The sequence below is a fragment of the Scyliorhinus torazame genome, chromosome 2, assembly GCF_047496885.1.
Source record: "Scyliorhinus torazame isolate Kashiwa2021f chromosome 2, sScyTor2.1, whole genome shotgun sequence".
NCBI classification, from domain to species: domain Eukaryota; kingdom Metazoa; phylum Chordata; class Chondrichthyes; order Carcharhiniformes; family Scyliorhinidae; genus Scyliorhinus; species Scyliorhinus torazame.
The window spans coordinates 168,354,310-168,376,202 of NC_092708.1; the positions used below are offsets into that span (position 1 = coordinate 168,354,310).

Below are 21,893 nucleotides of genomic sequence, written 5' to 3' on the forward strand. Positions count from 1 at the left end.
GTGCTCTTTCCAAGTGCTGGTGCAGACTCGATGGGCTGAATGGCCTCCTGCACTGTAAATTTTATGATTCTACATGTATCACTGAAGCACCCAATCTCTCTTAGAAAGAGGAAACAAGGGGTGACGCAGTGGTCAGCACTGCTGCCTCACGGCACTGAGGCCTTGGGTTCGATCCAAGCCCTGGGTTACAGTCTGTGTGGAGTTTGCATATTTTCCACGTGTCTGGGTGGGTCTCACCACCACAACCCAAAGATGTGCCGGGTAGCTGGATTGGCTACGCTAAATTGCTCCTTAATTGGAAAAAAAATTTTAAAAAGGAAAGAGAAAACAAAGAAGCGTCACCAAAACTGCAGCTTCATCGAGGAATTTAATGAGGAATTCAAGGATACCAACTTTCCCACTTTGAAAGCAAATAAAGCTCCAGAAGACTATGATAGTTTATAACTCCTCACACTTGGAATTAGCAAGCAATTTATCCTCTATTACATGGAAATATCCTCTTCCCTCAGGAGCTTATTAAATTCCCTTTTGAAGTATTGCAACAACCCCTTACTCACCGTACATTTCAGCAGCACATTCCAGAAACCGGAATATATATTTCCTGACATCTAGGGCGAGATTCTCCACTCCCACGCCCGTTGGGAGAATCGCCTGGGCCGCCAAAATTTCCGGGGACGCCGGCCCGACGCCCTCCCGCGATTCTCCCAAGCGGCGGGAACGGCCCGGCCGAGTTTTGCGGGCCGCAGGCCGGAGAATCGCCGGAGACACCCAAAATGGTGATTCTCCGGCACCCCCGCTATTCTGAGGCCCGGATGGGCCGAGCGGCCAGGCCAAAACGGCGGGTTCCCCCCGGCGCCGTCCACACCTGGTCGCTGCAGTCGTGGGCGGTGCGTGAACCCTGGGGGGGCGGCCTGTGGGGGGGTGAGGGGGGATCCTGCACCGGGCTTCACCTGGAATGTGGGGTGGCCCGCGATCGGTGCCCACCGATCGTTGGGCCGTCCTCGCTGAAGGAGGACCTCCTTCCTTCCGCGGCCCCGCAAGATCCGTCCCCCATCTTCTTGCGGGGCGGATTTAGAGAGGACGACAACCACGCATGCGCGGATTGGCGCAGGCCAACCCGCGCATGCGCGGTTGACGCCCGTTATGCGGCGCCGGCCACGTCATCTATGCGGCGCCGCTTTTACGTGGGCGGCAAGGCCTGGCGCGTGTAGATGACGCGGCCCCGATCCTGGCCCATTGTCAGGGCCTGAATCGTTCGGGACCGGGGCCATTCCGCGCCGTCGTGAACGTCGACGGCGTTCACGACGGCGCGGCCACTTCGGCGTGGGAGTGGAGAATCCCGCCCTTTGACTCTAGATTTTATATGGATGACTTTGAGCTTAGCATCCATATCCATCTCAGAAAGAAAATCCCAACCATGTTAAGTCCAATCCTTTCATTATTTACAAAACTTCATTTATATCTTCTGTGAGTTTGCAATTCTCTAATTAAATGAGCTTGTACTTTGGAGCCTAAAAGTTCCAATATTAGTTGTTGTGCTTGACACCTTTCAAAACTTCTTCAGAGCTCCAATATCCTACCAACACATGCAAGACTAAGAAGGAACACAATAATTCGACAGCAGACATACTCAAGTCTTATATTGTGAACCCTGGTTCAGCAGTAGAACACTCATCTTTGAATCGCAAGGACATAGATTTATGTCTCAGTCTACACTCTACATAATTGTGGTGATACTTCAGTGCAGTGCTGTGAGAATGCTGTTCTTGTGTTGGCGCTGTCTTTTGGATGAGACCAAGGCCCACCTTCCTCTAAAGTGAACACTTTAGGTCATATGATCATGAAAGGAACCATGTAAATACAAACCAAAACACCATCGCCCTCTTCTAGGATCAGTCCTTAGTACTATTGCACCTTTAAACAAATGATCAACTATTATTCTCAGAATTTTTTCTTGATTTTCCACCACTGATGGTCAGTTACTCGTACAGTGTTTAAACTGGCCTGGAATTTATGAACTCCAAGTGCACAGCATTATAAGTATTCACATTAAATGACATAGACCTATCCACTGGACTGCAGCCAATAAATTTGCCTGAATTACTAATTCCTGCACAGATGTTTACATCATCAGTGAATTTATGAATGGTGCCTTTTAAACTCTCCTCTGAATCCTTAATGAAAATGATTAGCAGCAAGAGTTCAAATCGAGCCTTGTGGAATTTTACGTGGACCACAACACAATGAGATCCATGCTCGTTAATATAACAAACTGCTTGGATAATTTCACTTAGTTATCTATCCAATGTAATAGCTACTAACCTGTCTAATCTATATTTTTTCTAACAGCTGTATATGCAGGATTTTATGAGATGCTTCATGGAAGATAATTTTCTTCACTGAGAATCACTGATCAAAAATTGCAAACAACTTATTTCTGTATCCCAATCCAAATAATAAACACATCTCTATTCATTTAAATTGGTTTTACTTGAAGTGTCAACTCTTGAAACAGATTATACTGACGACTATACTAATATATTTCAAAAAATGTTAATTCATCCCAAGAACCTTTTGAGAATGCTGTCTGCCTTATCAGGTTGCATTAATGTAATTATTAATATGTTAAAGTATTTCTTTACGATAAAACATTCAGGACAACAAATATTGATGGAAGTTTTATCAGGATTTTGTTGACAGATAATCGAATCTTAGGTTAACTGGGTTCAGATAGAGCTATTAGAAAGACTCATAAATTTTCATAATTGAGAATTGCCAATATAAATTTTTAACTGGATGCTTACACAGCAACTGACTACGAATACATGATTCTATTGAAGCACTTCAAAAATGGATGTAAACATCAATCAATTTAATTAACTCAATGATATTCTTATATTCATTCACAGCTTTAAACAGGAGCTTTAAAAAATATTTTTAAGCAAGGGGATGAATTTTGATGATCTGAATTGGTTTGGACATGTGCGAGCATTCTACATTAAATCTAGTACAAGTATATTTGTACTACAAAAAAGGTGGTATGGAGCACTCATGCTGAATGTATCAAAGTGAGAAACATATGTTTGAGCTATTACTCTGCCCATTTCCCAATCTGAGCCATACCAATAAGCAGGGGACTGCTGAGAGGAAGTGGCACCTGCAGACAGAAGAATGAACAATTGGACAAAGTAGTTTAAGCTTAAAAGAGAGGTGATTCACATCTTTTACCATCGGAGTACAGGGGATCTAGGAGCATACCCCTTTACCCGCTCTCATGTCATACAACCCAAAGGTAATTTATTTGCTTTTGAAAATAAATCAGCTTGTACAAGGTATTTTACCTTTCCATAACAGCATTTTCTGTACCCTATCGAATTGTTTCCATCTATGTATTTGCAGAAGTACAAAGCTTTCTTAGAACATTTGATGAGACATAACACAACAGGGCTGGAAATTCATCTGCCCCGATTTTATGGCACGGGGACTGTGATTGGCGGCCTGCCTGAACCCATTCAGATTGACGTGGGTAAGAATCAAAATTTGTGTACCAATCTCATCGGAATGATTGTGGCAAATGCTGGTCCGCCTCCGCCATAGCTCCCTGCTCTTTAACGCTGCCAGTGAGCTCTGCAGACAGCAGGTATCACTGGCAAGGTTGTTTGTCAATCATGTGGTACAGGCAGCCAGCTCTTTCTTAAAGGCAGGCTGTCTCCTCAAGGCAAGCTGAATAAAACAATTGCGACAATGGAAATTTGTGGAAAATTGACACTCTGGAAATCCAAAGTGATGAAAGCATTGGTAGTGCAAGTGGACATGAGAGACATCATGCACCTGTGGGGAGGGGGAGGGGCAGTAGATCCTCAAGGATTGGGCACAGAAGGGAATGGGAGAAGGTCATAAATCTAGATCAGAGGATCTGGCAGCAGTGCCACAAAAAGTCCAATGGCCTCATGGGGTGTTCAATGTCAGTGGATGAACCTTCATTTGACATCTCCTATCCATCACAATACCAATAAATGCACTGCACCCCCATCACTCACCCAGCAGCACTCCCTGGCACCCAGGACTCTCATTAATATTCAGATATTGCACCTCATCCTCACACAATTACCAATGCTGCCAACCTCAAGCCAATCTTTCACTGCCCCCAGTAACTCGTTATTCAGTTACGGCAGGCACATCATCCAAACACAATGCTACACAGCCACTGATACTTCCCTTCCCCTCTTTTTTGCAGGCCTCCTTTCTGCTCTTCTCTCTTCTATTATCTGCTTCCTTGTCTTGCAAAAGAGATGATCATAGAGAACAGCTCAGACGTGTACAGTTCTGGTCACCATCCTACAGAAAGTAAGTGATTGCACAGGAGAGAGTGCGGAGGAAATTCACCTGGATGTTGCTTGGGCTGGCTCGATTCAGCTATCAAGAGACTGGATAGGCTGGGGTTGTTCGCCCTGGGGTAGAGAAGGCTGAGGGGGGACCTGATTGAGGGGTATAAAATTCTGAGAGACATCGATAGGGTGGATAGGAAGGTATTTTTCTCCTCAGTGGAGGGGTAAATAACCAGGAGAAATAGATTTAAGGTATTTTGGGAAGGAGGTATAGAGGAAATGTGAGGGAAACCTTTTTCACCCATAGGGTGTTGGGAATCTGGAACTCGCTGCCTGAAAAGGTGATAGAGGCTGGAACCCTCACAATATTTAAGAAGTATTTAGATGAACACTTGAAATGCCATTGCATACAAGGCTACGGACTAAGTGCTGGAAAATGGGATTAGAATAGTTAGGCGCTTGATGGCCGGTACGGTCGTGATGGGCCAAAGGGCCACTTTCCATGCTGTGAAACTCTATGACACTGAGAAATATCAACCATGCAGTTACTTTAGAGACTGGCATAGAATTGGGATCAGCACATGGTGAGTCACTGGGAATGATTGGATTACAATTAGACCAGGGGTAAGTGAAGGCTGGTTTGCCAGCATGCTGGATGGCCAAGTAACAGACAAGTACTGCTGGAGAAGACTCAGATGAGGATTAATAGACGGTGTATAGGGAAGCAATGAATGGACACGCACACCCAAATGTTGGGTGAATTGGGTGGCCTGCCACACAGGCTCCTGTCACTGTCGTGGAGACGGGCTCAAGATTGGCAGAAGTCATGATGCAGACCTTGCTCTCTCCAAAAGCATTAGAATGCATCAGAACATAAGAAATATCAGAAGTTGGACATTTGACCCTTCGAGTCCACTCTCCATTCAATATGGCTGATCTCATTGTGGCTGTAACCCCATTTTCCTGCCTAACCCCCATAACCCTTCTCGGTCAAAAATCTATCTTACTCAGCCTTGAATATATTCAATGACACAGTCTCCACTGTTCGCTGGGGATAACAATGCCCAAGACTCGAGGACCTTCCGAGAGCAGAAATTCCTTCTATTCCTCATCTTAAATGGAGTTCCCTTATTACTAAACTGTGCCTCCCAGTTCTAGATTCCCCGACTAGAGGAAACAACCTCTCAGCATTTATCCTGTCATGCCCCCTCAGATGTGGATATCCATCAATAATAACATCTCATTCTTCTAAACTCCAATAAATTTAGACCCAGGTGGCTCAACCTTTCCTCATTAGACAAACCCTGCACCGAGAGAACATGCCTAATGAACTTTCTCTGAACTGCTTACAACACAGGTATGACCCTCTATAAGTAAAGTGACCAAAACTGTATAGTACTCTAGGTGCGGTCTCACTAATATCCTGTATAGTTGTAGCAAAACTTCTCTACTTTTATACTCTATCCCTCTTAAATTCCATTTGCCATCGTAATTACTGGCTGTACCTGCATGCCAGACCCACGCAGACATGGGGAAAACTTGCAAACTCCACACGGACAGTGACCCAGGGCCGGGATCGAACCCGGGTACTCAGTGCCGTGAGGCAGCAGTGCTAACCACTGCACCAACGTGTCACCCTGATACCCTTTGTACCATTCTACAGGTGTTCTCCATTCAAATAATATTTTGTTTTTCTATTCTTCCTGCTCAAATGGACAACCGCACAATTTCCCACATTATACTGCATCTGCCAAATCCTTGCACACTCATTCAATCTATCTATATACCTTTATGGGCCCTTTGCATCTTCTTTACAATTTGCTTACCTACCTATCCTTATACGGTTAGAAAATGTGGCTACAATACTTAATCCAAGTCATTAATATAGATTGTAAATAGTTGAGAATCCAGCACTGATCCCAGTGGCACTCCACGAGTTAGTTTGTTATCTTGAACACAACCCTTTAAAAAAAATAAATTTAGAGTATCCAATTCATTTTTTCCAATAAAGGGGCAATTTAGCGTGGCCAATCCACCCACCCTGCACATCTTTGGGTTGTGGGGGCAAAACCCATGCAAATATGGGGAGAATGTGCAAAGTCCACACGGACAGTGACCCAGAGCCGGGATCAAACCTGGGACCTTGGCGCCGTGAGCAGCAGTGCTTCCATTGTGCAACTGTGCTGCCTGAAAATTACTCATTTATCCTGACGCTGTTTTCAATCTGCTATCCAAGATAATAGGCGGGATTCTCTGTAGTCCGACACCGAAATCGGGATCAGAGAGTGGCTTCCGATGCCAGATTCGGGGCAGGCGCCGGTTTGACGCCAAGTTGCAATGCTACGCCCCCTCTAAACAGCACCATCGGGACGTGCGGCACGCAGTCACAAAACCACTGGAGTTCCATTAGCTGGCCCACCCACTATGCGCCGCCCCGATGGGCCGAGTTCCTGATGGCACGGGCCACATGTGGTCCCAGCGGTCGGGAACCTGGCGTGCCGGCTGTGGACAGTGTCCAGCGCCGCCAAACTCTGTATCCGTGCCGCTGACCAGGGGGCTGCTGCTAGGGCTGGGGGAAGTGTGTGGGGGTGGCCAAGGGGTGAGCGGTGGGGTTAGGGCAGGCAGGTTAGGGTTCCAACATGGTGCAGCTTGTCGGGCCTGCGCATGTGCAGCCCAGCACCCACCGATTCTCCAGCCTTTTTCCGTGATCCGCGGGTGTTCAATGCGGCACTGGTGATAGCCCCTCACCAGTACCGGAATCGGTGAGGGGTTTGTGCCGATTTTCCCGTCGTGAATCACCCTCGGATTCTCCAGTGGTGTGGCATTAGCCTCAGAAATGGAGAATTCCGCTTAACATATTACTCCCAACATCATAAGCTCTTATCAGATGTAGTAACCTTTATGTGCCTCCTTATCAAATGCCTTTTTGAAATCCAAATACATTAGACCAACTGTTCCCCTTTATCCATCCCGACTGTTATATCCTCAAAGAATTTTAATCAATTTGTCAAACGTGTTTTGCCTTTCAAAAACCAATACTAACACTGCCTGATAGCATTATGATTTTCTAAATGTTCTGCTATTACCTCGTTAACCATGTAGCAAACTGGCCTAAAGTTTCTTGCCTTCTGTCTCCCTCCTTTCTTGAGTACAGGTGTTACATTTGTGGTTTTCCATTCCAATAGGACCTTTCCGGACATTAAGGAATTTTGGAAGATTATAACCAATGCATCCACCATCTCTGCAGTTACTTCTTTTAACATCTTAGGATGCAGGCAATCTGGTTTATCAGTTGTAAGCTCCATTATCATTCCCATCACTTTTTCTCCTGTGATATAAATTGTTTTAATTTATTTGCATCCTTTGCTGCAGAACATCAAGATGTAGAGTCAGTATGGTGGAGACAAGAAATAGCAAAGGAAAGAAGTCACTGGTGGGAGTACTTTATAGGACCCCTAAGAGTAGCTACACAGTAGGTCAAGAAATAATGGGGGCTTGCAAGAATGGTAGTGCAATAATCATGGGTGACTTTAATCTTCACATCAATTGGACAAATCAAATTGGCAAAGACAGCCTGGAGGATGGGTTCACAGAGTGTATTCAGAGAAATTTCTTTTCTCAGTAACTTAATTGCAGTGTTAATGTAAGCCTACTTGTGACACTGTTAAAGATTATTATTATTAACACAGTACATTCTGGAACCCATCAGGGACCGGGCTATTTTGGAACTGGTATTGTGTATTAAGATAGGATTAAAAAATATTTCATGGTAAAACCTTCTCGAGGCAAGAATGATCCAAAACATAACAGAATTTCACATTTAGTTTGAGGCGGAGAAATGTAGGTCTAAAGCTGGTGTACTAAACTTAAATAAAGACAGTTACCCGGGTATGAAGACAGAGTTGGCTTGAATGGATGACGTAAATAGGCTAAAAGGTAAGATAGTAGAGTAGCAGTGGCAGAGATTTAAGGAGATATTTCATAACTCTGAACAAAGGTATATTCCATTGAGTACTATTTCTGGGCATGCCGCCTGCGTAACTGCAAAAACTGCATGAGATGAATGTCGGTTGGAGGGGTGGTTCCTCCATCTGTATGAATCTGCATGACCGAGGGCAAGGGGGGGGGGGGAAAGAGTAATGGGGTGAAAGGATGGTGGTCACTGCCCATGTTGCTGTTCCCTTCTCTCCCTGAGACTCCCCCATCCTATGAAATGAAATGAAACGAAAATCGTTTACTGTCACAAGTAGGCTTCAAATGAAGTTACTGTGAAAAGCCCCTAGTCGCCACATTCCAGCGCCTGTTCGGGGAGGCTGGTACGGGAATTGAACCGTGCTGCTGGCCTGCCTTGGTCTGCTTTCAAAGCCAGCGATTTAGCCCAGTGTGCTTTCCTGGGGTGCTCCACGATCCTGGGGTTTTTTTGGGGAGAGGGGGCGGTCTTGTTCTGGCAGCAGCCATGACCTCCTCTGTGGTACTGCTGAGTGGAAGAGCTGCCACTCTTTGATCGGCAGGCAGTATGTTGTCTTCCTCAGTCAGGAGGAATGCCCACTGTGGCTCACTGGACTGCCTGATGGGCATACGACAGGCATGCCTCTTCAGAGTCAGCACGGGTGCCTCGCCGCTTTTTCAGGCAGTGGCTAACACACCCACTGCGAACTGAAAATCAAGCTGCAAAATGTCATCCAGTTTGAAATGTTGCACTGTTAAGAGAAGCTTTTTAATTCCTTTGGAAAAAAATTGTGCTTCTACACCTGGCACAGAATTTACTCATGAGGAGAATTTGTAGTAATTACCTTCGCTTTGCTATGGTCTTGAAATAATTGTTCGCATGCAGTTTGAACATTAGTTTCATCAGTCCCATTACATTATACTGATCCATGGCCAGAGTGAGAAAACATTAAGCACTAATGTACTGTGCTGTAGCTAAAAAGCACTTCACATCTTTAAGGTAACTCTGGCTTTGAAAGCGGTCAGCAAGCAGGGAAAACTAAATTGGACAGTCAGCACTGCTTCCCAGGGATATCAAAGACAGATCTCTATAACACAGGCTGTAATTACATACATGCATCTTTAATGCATCGTCCTCTGAGATTACTTTACATTGGAGGTTAAGTGTGTAATGGCAGAAATGTGAAACCATCCACTAAGAGGTTGTGCTTCAATCTGTACATAATATTTTGTCTTTTATGGAGCATTACATTCAACATAGCTACAACTTTTCTTTTACTAGCTTACTGCCATTCATATGCTCCAATGTTTGAGATTTCTTTACCAAGACTAATTGGTGCTTCCTATTTTCTACATTAAAAGATCATTTTTCTACACTATATAATTGAAATTATGTATTTATATATACTTTTATTTAGAAGGCTGAGAAAAGGACGTTAAAATAGAAACAGTAATACTGCGAAGGGCAATGCAAACATTTACTTTTACAGAGGGATGTTAAAACTGCCAAGTATTCTATGGAACTGAAAAAGTCAACAATAAATTTTGAAATTGCGAAAGAAAATTGCACAGGGGTTAAGCCAGAATTTGGGGATATGAGGACAATAACCCATTGCAGAGACCTAGAAAACCACCATCTTATGAGGTAATATATGTGCTTTTGGATGATTAGATATAAAGAGGGCGAGCTGCAGAGAACGAGACAGATAGAGACATAGATAGAGATATCAGGCCACAGGAGGTTTGCCTTTTGGAATCAACACTGGGAGTAGAGAATCTTAAATGCTTTGTGCATGTTCTGTTTTATTGCACCATAGAGAGAATTTACTGCAGGGAAAAATGAACATTCTGACTCAAATAAAAACATTTTCTGGAATTTATGATTGAAAATCCTGATGGATCTTAACAGTGCGTAGGTCTCTTATGGTTATGTCACTACAATGTAGAAAAGGCCATCACCATTCACAAAATTCAATTGCCATTAGTTGTGAAAGGTGCACACTATGGGGTTGATTTCTATCTTTACCTGCTGTGCAGTACTGCGACAGAGTGGATCACCTATTTATTAAAGAAAATGCCAGATTTCAGTCCATTTGGTTGTAACCGCTATAAAGTGTGAGGGCACTCCACTCTTCCAGAATACTGCCCAGTGAAGACCAAACTTTTCTTGTGTCTTTTCAAATATGAAGCACTGGCTCAATGAGGTACAAAAAGTATTTTTAATTTTGGTAATGCACTTACACAGTTAAGCTTATTGTTCATTTCCATCTCTATGGCTGCATATAAAAATTTGTTCCATGTTTTGAAATGCAATTGACGAAAATTCAGTAAATGACATGCAAAAAAAACACATCACTTTTCAGTAATTCATCCAGGGTTTGACAGTCATGCATATTAATAAATGCAGAATCTGCCATTTTTAAACTTTCTCCCTCGACACAATTCATTAATACACTTCAAAGTACCCGCAAAATTTATCCATGCATGTCCACATGTTTATCCTTAGCTCATTTATAAGCTTTGTTTGTTTGACACACTCTCTTATGTTGGGGACAGGAATAATAATGAGAAATGGTACTTGTTTATTTTCAAGGAGCCACACATTTATGCAAGAGAAGCAAGCAGTAACTCACTCACTTAGCCACAAGCACAGAAGTATTTTTGCAACTTCAGAAATTTCAACATAAGCTTATCCTGGCAAAAAAAACACTTAGAATTTTTTAAAAATGCATGTTTCTCTTGTGGTTCAGGTTATTTATGCAATGAGTGCCTGAGCCTTGTTCTATGGCTAGTCTGCTGAGTTAGTTCATCTCAGGAGAGAGAGTGATATGGATGCTCTTGATTAGAATTATAGGGCACAATTCAGTGAAAACATTTCTAGTGTGGCAGTGAACGGGAACTGCCGCGAGCTTCCTGGCACTTGGCCTCGGGCAGTGTCACCAGGAGGACTGGTACCCGCAAAAAGGTGAACAACTTACACCGGGCCGCACGGGTAATTTGGCACTGGATCCTCCCCACCATGAGAATGCGCCAGGCACCGCCCCCGCCCGGCACCATGTCATGCCATGCCCTGGCTCACCCATGCTGCCCACGCCACCCCCTCCCCAACCCCAAGCCCCCTGCCCAACCCCCCCCCCAAGCTCCCTGCCCAACCCCCCCCTCAAAACGACTCCTCCCCTCACCCAGTGGTGAACCACGCGTGCGGCAACGATGCCTCTCTGTGTCTCCACAGGAGAAGTTGACCCACAACCGTCGGGAGAGGCCCAGACAGGCGGACGGTTGCCGGACATCAGGTTCCTCACCACCTTCGAGGAACGGGCCCTGGAGGTTACGGGGGTGGCCAAGGACAGAACGGTCACCAATGTGGAGGTCGGTGCACGCCGCAGCGCTGAGGATCCACCGGGCCCCACCCAGATGGACAGTCAAATGTGAGTTGTTAATGCCATAAAGACTGACCCATCCCTCCCACTGACCATATGTTAATTCTCCCACAGGACATCCAGCCGACAGCGCCAGCGCATCTGGTGTGGCCCCCCCCCTGCCCTCCATGAGAACACCTAGGAGGAGAGCTCCAAGGATACCACCATACATGCGTCACAGATCCCCACCCTCCATCAGCGCGGAGACATGCACATTGGTGGGAAACGGTAGTGGTCAGGCTTCTGGGCTACATTCTGGTGAGCACCACACAGATGCAGATGCACATCAGGTGGAGTCAGGAACGCCCAGGCGAGACAGCAGTCGTGACGTTTGCTGGATCCCAGGACCCAGCTGGTCCCAGTCAAGTGATGACCCTCTTGTACAGGTTTAACCGGAGCTGATGCAGACGTTAGGTTGCGGCCATGATGAGAGAGGAATGTCAGTGACACTCCAGCAGCTCCATAGCCAATTGGAGGAGTCCCAGAGGCTACGGGCGCAGGAAATGGCTCTGGCCATGCGTGGCACCGAGGCCAACATTGCGAGGGTGGCGATCGCAGTGGAGAGCCTGGTACATGATGCCAGCAGCATGAGTGGAGGTGTCCAAAGCGTGGCTCAGTCACTGACGGCCAGGGCTGAAGACCTCAGTAGACTGTCCGATTGGCTGGGGGATGTGACCCAGTACAAGGCGGATCTTGATGAGGTTCTGCGGGACATGTCCCCGTCTCAGTTGGGAATAGCTGAGGCACTGCGGAGCTTGTCCCAGTCGCAGGTGGGCACTGCAGAGCATGTCCCAGTCACTGAAGAGCATTGCCAAAGGCGTTGACATCATGGCGCGGACATTGTGGAGCTGCCAGGGCTGGCAGGGCCAGATGATGCAGGGACAGCCGGGGCTCAATTCAGCTGCCCCTCCATCCCAAGGTGAACCCCAGGGCCATATGGGCACCGAACGGAAGGAGGTTGTACCGGATGCCAAACCGGACTCATTCCACGGAGTGGCAACGGTGACCACCAACTCTCCTGAGGTCTACCCCTGTGATGACGGCGCGTCTCACAGTCAACACCCGGTACAGTGTGGCACGGCTGTGCATGTGCCACTGGCAAATGCGCCAGGGCCCTCTGGTTCCAGAGCCCCCAGAGGACACCCGCCAGGGCATCCTGGGGAAACCCCTAGACGCAGCGGTAGAGCACGCAAGGCTAAGCATGACGAGGATGATGGAGCAGGCAAGGGGGAGTGGGGAGGGAAGAGGTCGGGTGTGGTGGGGAAAAAAGGTGATGGGTTGGTGGGGAAAGTGGGGCAGTGGTGGACACTTATGTGAGATACATTAAAAAACCTTCACCACAACTAGCATGACGCCTCTGGCACTTTCCTCTGCAATGCCGGCTGACCATCAAACCCTTGCCCCATCTCCCCAGACATAAGGATCCTGGATGACCTGTGCCATCCCTCCAGCACACCGCGTGCAGGTGATGGGTGTGAGAAAGCACTCAGCTGACAGGCAGGGGTCAGACTGTGGCATAGATTGAGGAGCACCAGCTCTCAGAGGGTTATCATCACCTCCCTGCCCTTGACTGTGGCCCGCTAACACAATCCCAACACGCTGGAGTGATGTGACACATATCCTGGGGGGGGGTGCAGAGGGATGGGCAAGGGGTAGCGATGACGGACTAGACCACATCTTACGTGAAGGGGGGCATGAGAGCCTTCCTGGCCCTCCGGGCTTGCCGGATCCTCACCGCTGCCACCTGTCCTCCAGCCTTCGGCTGGTCCTCCGGTTCCTCTCCTGGATTGGTCCTCCAGCCCCTCCTGGTCCGGCGCCTCCTCGCCGTCCTCCTCCTCCCGCTCGGAGGTGGCCACACGTTCCTCCTCCTCCACCTCCAGCACGTCGCCCCGCTGCTGTGCCAGGTGGGGGACAAAGCAGACCACCAGAAAGCGGGTGACCCTCCAGGTGGTGTACTGCAGGGCACCACCGGAGCGTTCGAGGCATCAGAATCTCATTTTGAGCAGTCCGATGCACCACTCAATGACAGCCCGGGTGGCCACATGAGCCTCCTTGTATCGGATCTCGGAATTGGCTATCGGCTTCGATACTGGCATCATCAGCCAGGTCCTCAGCGAGTACCCCTTATCCCCTAAGAGCCAACCAGCCATCCTGGGGTGTTCCACAAAGAGGCCAGGGATATCTAACTGCCCCAGGGTGTAACTGTCATGCACACTCCCGGGGAAGTGTGCAGACATGTGCATGATTTTCATATGGTGGCCGCAGGCGAGCTGGATGTTGTTATTGAAAATATGGAAAGATGTGTCATTTGAAACATGGAAGTCTGGCAATATCTGGTCTGAGAGAAACATGAGAGAAAACAGGGCAAGATCCCACAAAGGGTTAACAGCAGCTGCCAGGGAAGGATTGTAAAATGCAGATATCCTTGGTCAAGCAGGCTTAGCAAACCAGACAAACAGGATTTTGAATGAAGCCAAAAACAATGACTCACACCTTCATTGAAAGTAACTATCTTAGTCGACATCTGGATAAGCATGGACGAGGTTCAGTTGAATTTGGTGAGAATTCTAGGTGTGAAAATTTGCTAATACCAGGTAAATTAAAGAAAACTGGAGACTATCAGTCTACGAGAAACATAATTTAAAGCCAAAATCAAAGTTAAAATTATGAGCTGAGGACACAATTGGAAAATAAAACTATAGAAATGACAGGAATTAAAAGTAACACCTCTTGAAGTCAAAGCATTTTGAACATCACAAAGGACACAATGTAATCAGACCTATGAGGTGAGGTTATGTCAAAATGAATACTTAGTTGGATTAGAATGTTTAGATCAAAGATACCTTTTACAATCAAAGAGAATCAAGAGTTACTTTACAATAAAGTCATAAAAACTAGATAACTGTTAGAAAAATATATAAACCCGAAGAAAGGGGACAGCCAGCAGAGCCAGCTCTCACAGCTCGGTACATGGGAAAGATAGGACACAGCAAACCAAGCTCATCAGCGAATACATCTAAAGAAGACCAGACTTTAAAGAAGATTGATTGTCAAGTTGGGCCTGAAGGTCCCTTCAACCAACCAGAAGGATCCATAAGCAAGATCTTTTTACTTTCCTGTAAAGACAGTGATTGCATCTTTTAAAAAGAAAAAATAAATAAATAAATAAAATAACTTAAAAGTTTTAACCTGAAACTGTGGTCATTAGCCTACTTTACTTACTTAGCAACGCAGGACCCAGGATATCAATGCTACTGAGGGGTAAGTAGGTAAAATTCTTCGGTGAAGGTATGGGTTATACCGGGGGATAACTTGAAAATATAGTTTGACCTGAATAGCACCCACTGAAGCCTGTATTGGAGTCGGGGAGTGAGAATTCCTGTTCACCATTTAGAATATCAACCCTCTTTTTGGTATAGGGGGAATTCTAAGAATAGTGGTGAGTTTTTAACTTCAATGTTCAGGGAGTGGAACCCCTTCCTGGTGATGTAGGGCACTCCTTGACCTGAGCAATCCCTGTGATGATGGAAAATCTGCTGCCTGGGCATCTTGTTGGGCTTGGTCCATGTCAAAGTTTATATACTTCGCCGCTCGGGCAAATAGGGAATCTGTGACCTGTCGGATGCACTGAGAGCTCCAGCTTCTGAGATGCCGCACAAGTCCCCACTCGAACCCTGGAATGATCCTGAGGTGTAGATGTTCAGGGCCGTGTGACCTTGACGGCCACCGGGAGTGGGGGTCCTCCTCCTCCACGTGGTGCCAAGTCCACGAGGCCATGGCACAGATGCCGCACTATCTGCCCTTCAAGGCGGAGCCTCCTGCAGCATACGCTGTCGGTCACCTGCTTCAAAGACCAGCGACGCTTATACACAGAGGGCCGGGTCCTCAGGGTGTGGGGCGAGGCCCTGCACATGGGTGGCCGCCTCGAGTCTCTGTCGATGCAGCTGCTCCCGCCTCGCTCTCCGGCACCTGGCCGCCCGGCCTGTCGGCAGCACCCTGCACCCCAGGCACCTAAACATAATATTACTTGGACTGGGCCCAGGTCCCCTCCCCATTGCACTCACCCATTCTCCAGCCACGGGCTACTGTGGTGTTGCCTCCCGCAGTATTCAGGAACAGTGCCCCGGCATCATGGCCTAATTGGGATGCTGGGCATAAGCCGCATGGCAAGCTTACCCAACGGAATCCACTTGCTGTGGGTGAAGTGCTCACTTAACTACAATTGCCAATTCCCTATTAGCAATAGTCTTCAGTCTCGCGGCAGGAGGCCTCTGTGGTCAGTGGGAGTTATGGGTTGTCGGTGGAGCAGACAGGCAGAGACTCGAGTTGCCCCCGGAATGGGCACACATGATCCAGGGGTTGGCATGACGGAGCCACATGTGGTTGTCCCCCGCCCCCTCCCAGCAGAGAGACCCCCAACCCCCATGGTGGCTCACACCAACAGAGGCTGGAATCTCCAGTTTGTCCCCCACTCACCCCCACTCCGAGCACAGGGTCAGCAGGCCCAGTACCCCCCGGCTCTTTACCTATGAGCGAAGATAGCAACTCACCTCCTCGGGTCCGCGCAGCAGCCCTCCATCAGGTTTACGTTTTTAAAAAGGAGTACTAATCAGTGGCCATGTGACCACTTGCCGGGGAGGCGGTTGGACCACGGGAGGCTGTTGGGTACGGTGTGGCTACTGTTAATTGTATGGAAACCGGTCTTAAGTGGTGGTTATTGATTTCTCGCCATGCTACAGCGGGATCTCGATTTCGCTTACGGGAGTGGGCCAGTTGCATCGCGAATGATTTGCCGCCTGGCACGGTTTTCATTTTTTGCCTCTCCCGCTATTTACCGGCCTCTTTACGCTCTCACTCGACGAGGCCACTGAATCGCACCCTCACATTATCTTTCTAATATGCGGGTGTGCCTGCTTACTGTGAATTCTAACTGACTTCTGATTTTCAGGAGGGCAAATGCCTTGGTGGAAGTAGTTCCTGTCTATTCCAGATGCTTAGTGAATGTAAATATAGTCAAGAGATGTCATTTCAACACCAATTTTGTTTGCAGACTACTGCCAGTTCTTGTGCTGTTCACCAGCAATGGGATAGGATTAGAACCACTCAACTCCTCAGATCGATTGTGCCATTCAATTATGTTATGTATTTATAACAGAGGCTGTTTAGCACAGGGCTAAATCGCTGGCTTTGAAAGCAGACCAAGGCAGGCCAGCAGCACGGTTCAATTCCCATAACAGCCTCCCCGAACAGGCGCCGGAATGTGGCGACTAGGGGCTTTTCACAGTAACTTCATTTGAAGCCTACTTGTGACAATAAGTGATTTTCATTTCATATTGATTTCTGAGAGGCAGCACTGAGGTTGCACAGAGCACTGAATAACATGCATGACAACATGACGCCACTGGAAGTGACATCACCAATCGCTAATGCGGGAAGAAAAGTTCTCCACGTGCTCCAGACAAAACAGACTTGGTGGACGTGAGCAATGATGGTCCCGAAAGGCGATTAATGAGCAATTACAGAACAAATATAAAGCTGGGGATGTTTAAAAAGACAGGCTGATGCTTGGGTTGAGTCTTGTTTTCAAAGGGAAAAGCAAAGTAGGTGCTGAAAACACACGTGCATACAAGGACAGTAGCACAGTGGTTAGCACTGTTGCTTCACAGCTCCAGGGTCCAGGTTCGATTCCCGGCTTGGGTCATTGTCTGCGCGGAGTCTGCACATTCTCCCTGTGCCTGAGTGAATTTCCTCCGGGTGCTCCGCTTTCCTCCCACAAGTCCTGAAAGATGTGCTGTTAGGTAATTTGGGTATTCTGAATTCTCCCTCCATGTACCCAAACAGGCGCCGGAAAGTGGCGACTAGGGGCTTTTCACAGTAACTTCATTGTAGTGTTAATGTAAGCCTACTTGTGACAATAAAGATTATTATTATAACATTCATTAGGTATAAATAAATGGCGTGAGTCTTTGACGCTGTGGGATGAAATTGTGGAGCAATGGAGCTTCTAGATGGAACGGCTTGAGTATTTTGTGCAAGCAAACAAAACTGCAGAAGATATTAGGGCTCCCATGTTTCCGAGTATAATGGGGGGAAAAAAGTTCAATCTCCTCAGAAGTTTAGTGCAGCCAGAGAAGCCAGGCACAGAGACATGTGAAGAGATCGTAGAGATCCTGCAAGCCCACTATTCGCCAAAGCCTTTAGTGATTGCAGAGCATTTCAGATTTCACAAATGTAATCAATGCGCAATTTGTGCCTGCATTAAAAAGACTTGCAGAGCACCGAATTTGGTGATGTATTGAATTATACAATTCAGGACAGATTGGTCTATGTTGTGAGAAGTGAGGCAATACAGAAAAGGCTGCTAACCGAGGGTAACCTTACTCTGAAAAAGGCCATGGAGATAGCTCTGTCGATGGAGCTGGCATCGAAAGAAGCTCAGCAACTGATTTTGAGTACTCAGGCACACAAAATGTCGATTGCGTTATCCCCTAAGTGTTTCAAAACTCAAGCTCATGTGCAAAGACAGGACATTCAGCTGCGGACTGCTGGTGCAAGGATATTTTATGCAGAAACTGTGGAAAAAGAGACCAGACCAAATCTGCACATCGGAAGAAAAAGCAAGATATGAATCTGTCAATATGAGTGAATGGGCTACACCAATCATACCAGTTATTAAGAATGACGGATCTGTACAGCTTTGTGGAAAATTCAAAATCACTCGAAATCCAGTATTGCGCACGGCTCAGTACCCCCTACCCCATATCGCTGACCTGTTCGCAGGATTGGCAGTAGGCCAACATTTTAGCAAGATCAACCTAAGCCATGTATATTTACAAATGAATGTGGACCTGGGGCGAGATTCTCCGACCCCCCCCCCGCTGGGTCGGAGAATCGCCAGGGGCTGGCGTGAATCCCGCCCCCGCCGGTTGCCGAATTCTCCGGCACCGGATATTCGGCGGGGGTGGGAATCACGTCGCTCCGGTTGGCGGGCTCCCCCCGGCCCGGATGGGCCGAAGTCCCGCTGCTAGAATGTCTGTCCCGCCAGCGTGGATTAAACCACCTTTCTGACCGGCGGGACAAGGCGGTGCGGGCGGGCTCCAGGATCCTGGGGCGGGCGCGGGGCGATCTGGCCCCGGGGGGTGCCCCCACGGTGGCCTGGCCCGCGATCGGGGCCCACCGATCCGCGGGCGGGCCTGTGCCGTGGGGGCACTCTTTTCCTTCCGCCTTTGCCACGGTCTCCACCATGGCGGAGGTGGAAGAGACTCCCTCCACAGCGCATGCACGGGGATGCCGTGAGCGGCCACTGACGCTCCCGCACATGCGCCGCCCGGCAATGTCATTTCCGCGCCAGCTGGCGGGGCACCAAAGGCCTTTTCCGCCAGCTTGCGGGGCGGAAATCAGTCCGGTGCGGGCCTAGCCCCGCAAGGTTAAGGCTTGGCCCCCCAAGATGCGGAGGATTCCGCACCTTTGGGGCGGTGCGATGCCGGACTGATTTGCGCCGTTTTTGGCGCCGGTCGGCGGACATCGCGCCGATACCGGAGAATTTCGCCCCAGAAGTCTCAAGAAATTCGGATGGTTGTGACACAAAGGTTTGTTTCGGTACCAAAGATTACCGTCTGGTATCACATCAGCTCCAGCATTCACCCAAAGTGCAATGGACCAAATCCTAAGTGGGATAAGCAGAGCCCCGTGTAACCTGGATGACATTCTGGTTACTGGTAAACGCGAAGAACATCTTTGGAACCTTGTTGCCACTCTTCAAAGATTGGAGGACGATCGAGTGATAGTCTGCAAGGACAAGTATGAATTCTTCCTGTTTTCTGTCGAATATCTGGGGCATGTGATAGGCGCCACAGGTCTTTAGAAAACTTCTACGAAGGTCAAGGCTATTATAGAGGTGCCCACGTCTCAGAATGTTAACCAGTTGCGATCCTTCTTCGGATTATTGAATTACGACCGAAGATTTGTTGCAAATTTGGTGACTATTTCAAAACTGTTCTTGAGTTTTGGACTAAATCGTTCTAAACTCAGTTTTGTCCACCTCATGTCATTCATTTAGGTCCCTCAGTAATACACAATGCAGTGATATGAAATTCAGACAATATTTAAAAAGATACTCAGCAAATCTCAGGCAAAGCAACATAGATGTTTGGAGTCTTTTTCCTTGCAATAAATTGCGGGAATTTTTATCTTAAATGTTTTGAAAGCGCAACTTGAGATGGCTGGCAGGCCGTGGTGAAAAGGCAAGGAAGGTACATTCACCAACTCATTTACGGTGGCATGAAGAATGAAGTAACCATGACATTTCTTGAAATCTAAGGCGGGACCTTTCAGCCGTGCCTGCCCGGCGACTGGAAATTCCTGCCCGAGGTGAACGGACCTTTACATGGTCGCCATCCTGTCCGTGGCGATCTTACAGTGGCCAAAAAATCCAGCCCTTATTGTGCAAAACAGAGTATTAAACTATTTATTTACTTGGAAAGAACCCATAACGATCTTTAGCTCTTGGCAAGTGAACTGTTCTTCAAAGAAAAACATAAACATTTATTAGTTCATGTCTATTCAACACTATTTCTCACAATGATAAAGAATTTTGAAAGTTATAGGCAGAATACTTCCAAAGGAATCATTCTCCCTTCTAGGAGCATCCCATATTCTTATAATACAAGGCATTAAAGTTCCAGAGATGTGCAAACTGTCCAAGACAGAAAGCAGAGGGTGGGAATAAGGGGTAAGTGTTCAGAATGGCAGAAGGTAGCAAAGTGGTGTTCCATAAGGATCAGCTCTGTGACCACTCCTGAACCCAATTTACATTAACGATCTGGAATTAAAAACAATTTCTACATTTGTGGATGACACCAATTTGGTGAGGTAGTCAGAGGACTGCAAAGTACAGGAGGATACCAATAGACTTGCAGAATCACTGGCAAATAGGAGTTCAGCACAGATGACGTGAGGCAGTCCAAAGGGAGGTCACCTGTTACTTACAAGGTGCAAGTCTAGGTGGAGTAGAGGGACTAAGGGACCTCAGAGTACAAAAACAGCAATCACTAAAAGTTGAGCCACATGTTAACAAGGTCATAAAACCCCCCCACAAACCAAGCATTAGGGATAATATTGTAAAGTAGTTATGGTGAGGTCGTACAGAAGACTAACAAGGATGATACCAGAAATATGTAGGTATATCTGTAAGGAAAGGATCGAAAGATTGGGCTTCTTTCCCTTTGGAAAAAGGAGGCTGAGTGGTGATTTATGTAAGGTTTGATAGAGTAATACAGACAGAACGAAGAACATAGCGAGAGGCCATCAATGTAAGATAGTCACCAAGAAATCCAACGAGAAATTCAGAAGAAACTTCTTTACCAAAAGTGTGGTGAGAATGTGGAACTCACTACCACAGGGAGTGGTTGAAAATATCCTTAAGGGGAAATTAGACAAGTTTATGAGAGAGAAGGGAATAGATGGTAATGATGATAGATTTAGATGAGGAAAGACAGGAAAGGTTTGACCGGAACATTAACACTTGTTTGGACTGGTTGGTCTGAATGGCCTGTTTTTGCATTGTATATCTTATGTAACATATGTACCTCACACAAGAGATCTGCAGGCCGAAATGGTGAATATTAGCAGGATAATCAACTATGGAATGCATCACAGCTGAGGCCAAGTATTATCCACATGCACACTGCATACCAATCAGGAATAGGAACGGCACAGGCAAGATGGGCTGAATGGTCTCTGTCCAAGGCATACACTTTCTATGATTTCCTTAGAATCCGGATTGATTTTTTTCTTTGCTCAATAATAGAGTCACTGAAGCCAACTACAGAACGAGGATGCTACTTCAATTCAGAATTAACAGAGCAAGGATCGGGAATCAAACACAGAACCATCTAGTCATTACAGAATAAAGCGTGCACTTAGCGGGGCTTTTACCCACTAGACTGTCTGCCAGAGGAAACTGTTGGTTTCAATTTAATAGCAATCAAAACAGGACAGGGAGTTAGGATTTTGTTTGTATTGGCTTGTGTCCAGGTTGACAATGGGATGAACTTGATCCAAGGAGGGGAGAATCCCAGCATGCATTGATGTGGCATTAAAATAACAAACATGCTTTCAGTAGAAAGCGTTGTAAAGTTTTGTGCACTAATTTGTTTTGAAAAAGATCACATGGCACACCTTTGATGGCAGTGGAATT

General features: G+C 47.0%; 1 protein-coding gene and 1 long non-coding RNA gene across 6 annotated transcripts in view; one reads left to right on the forward strand and one right to left on the reverse strand.

Moving 5' to 3' along the window:
• The window catches only part of LOC140393306 (uncharacterized), a 149,038-nt gene extending 146,579 nt beyond the window's left edge, over window positions 1-2,459 (forward strand). For both annotated transcript variants that reach the window (XR_011935573.1, XR_011935572.1), the window contains one exon: window positions 2,350-2,459. This is a non-coding gene — a long non-coding RNA (uncharacterized lncRNA). The remainder of the gene's footprint in view (window positions 1-2,349) is intronic.
• Window positions 1-21,893, reverse strand: part of dgkg (diacylglycerol kinase, gamma) — a 985,082-nt gene that overhangs the window by 254,745 nt on the left and 708,444 nt on the right. The window lies entirely within an intron of this gene.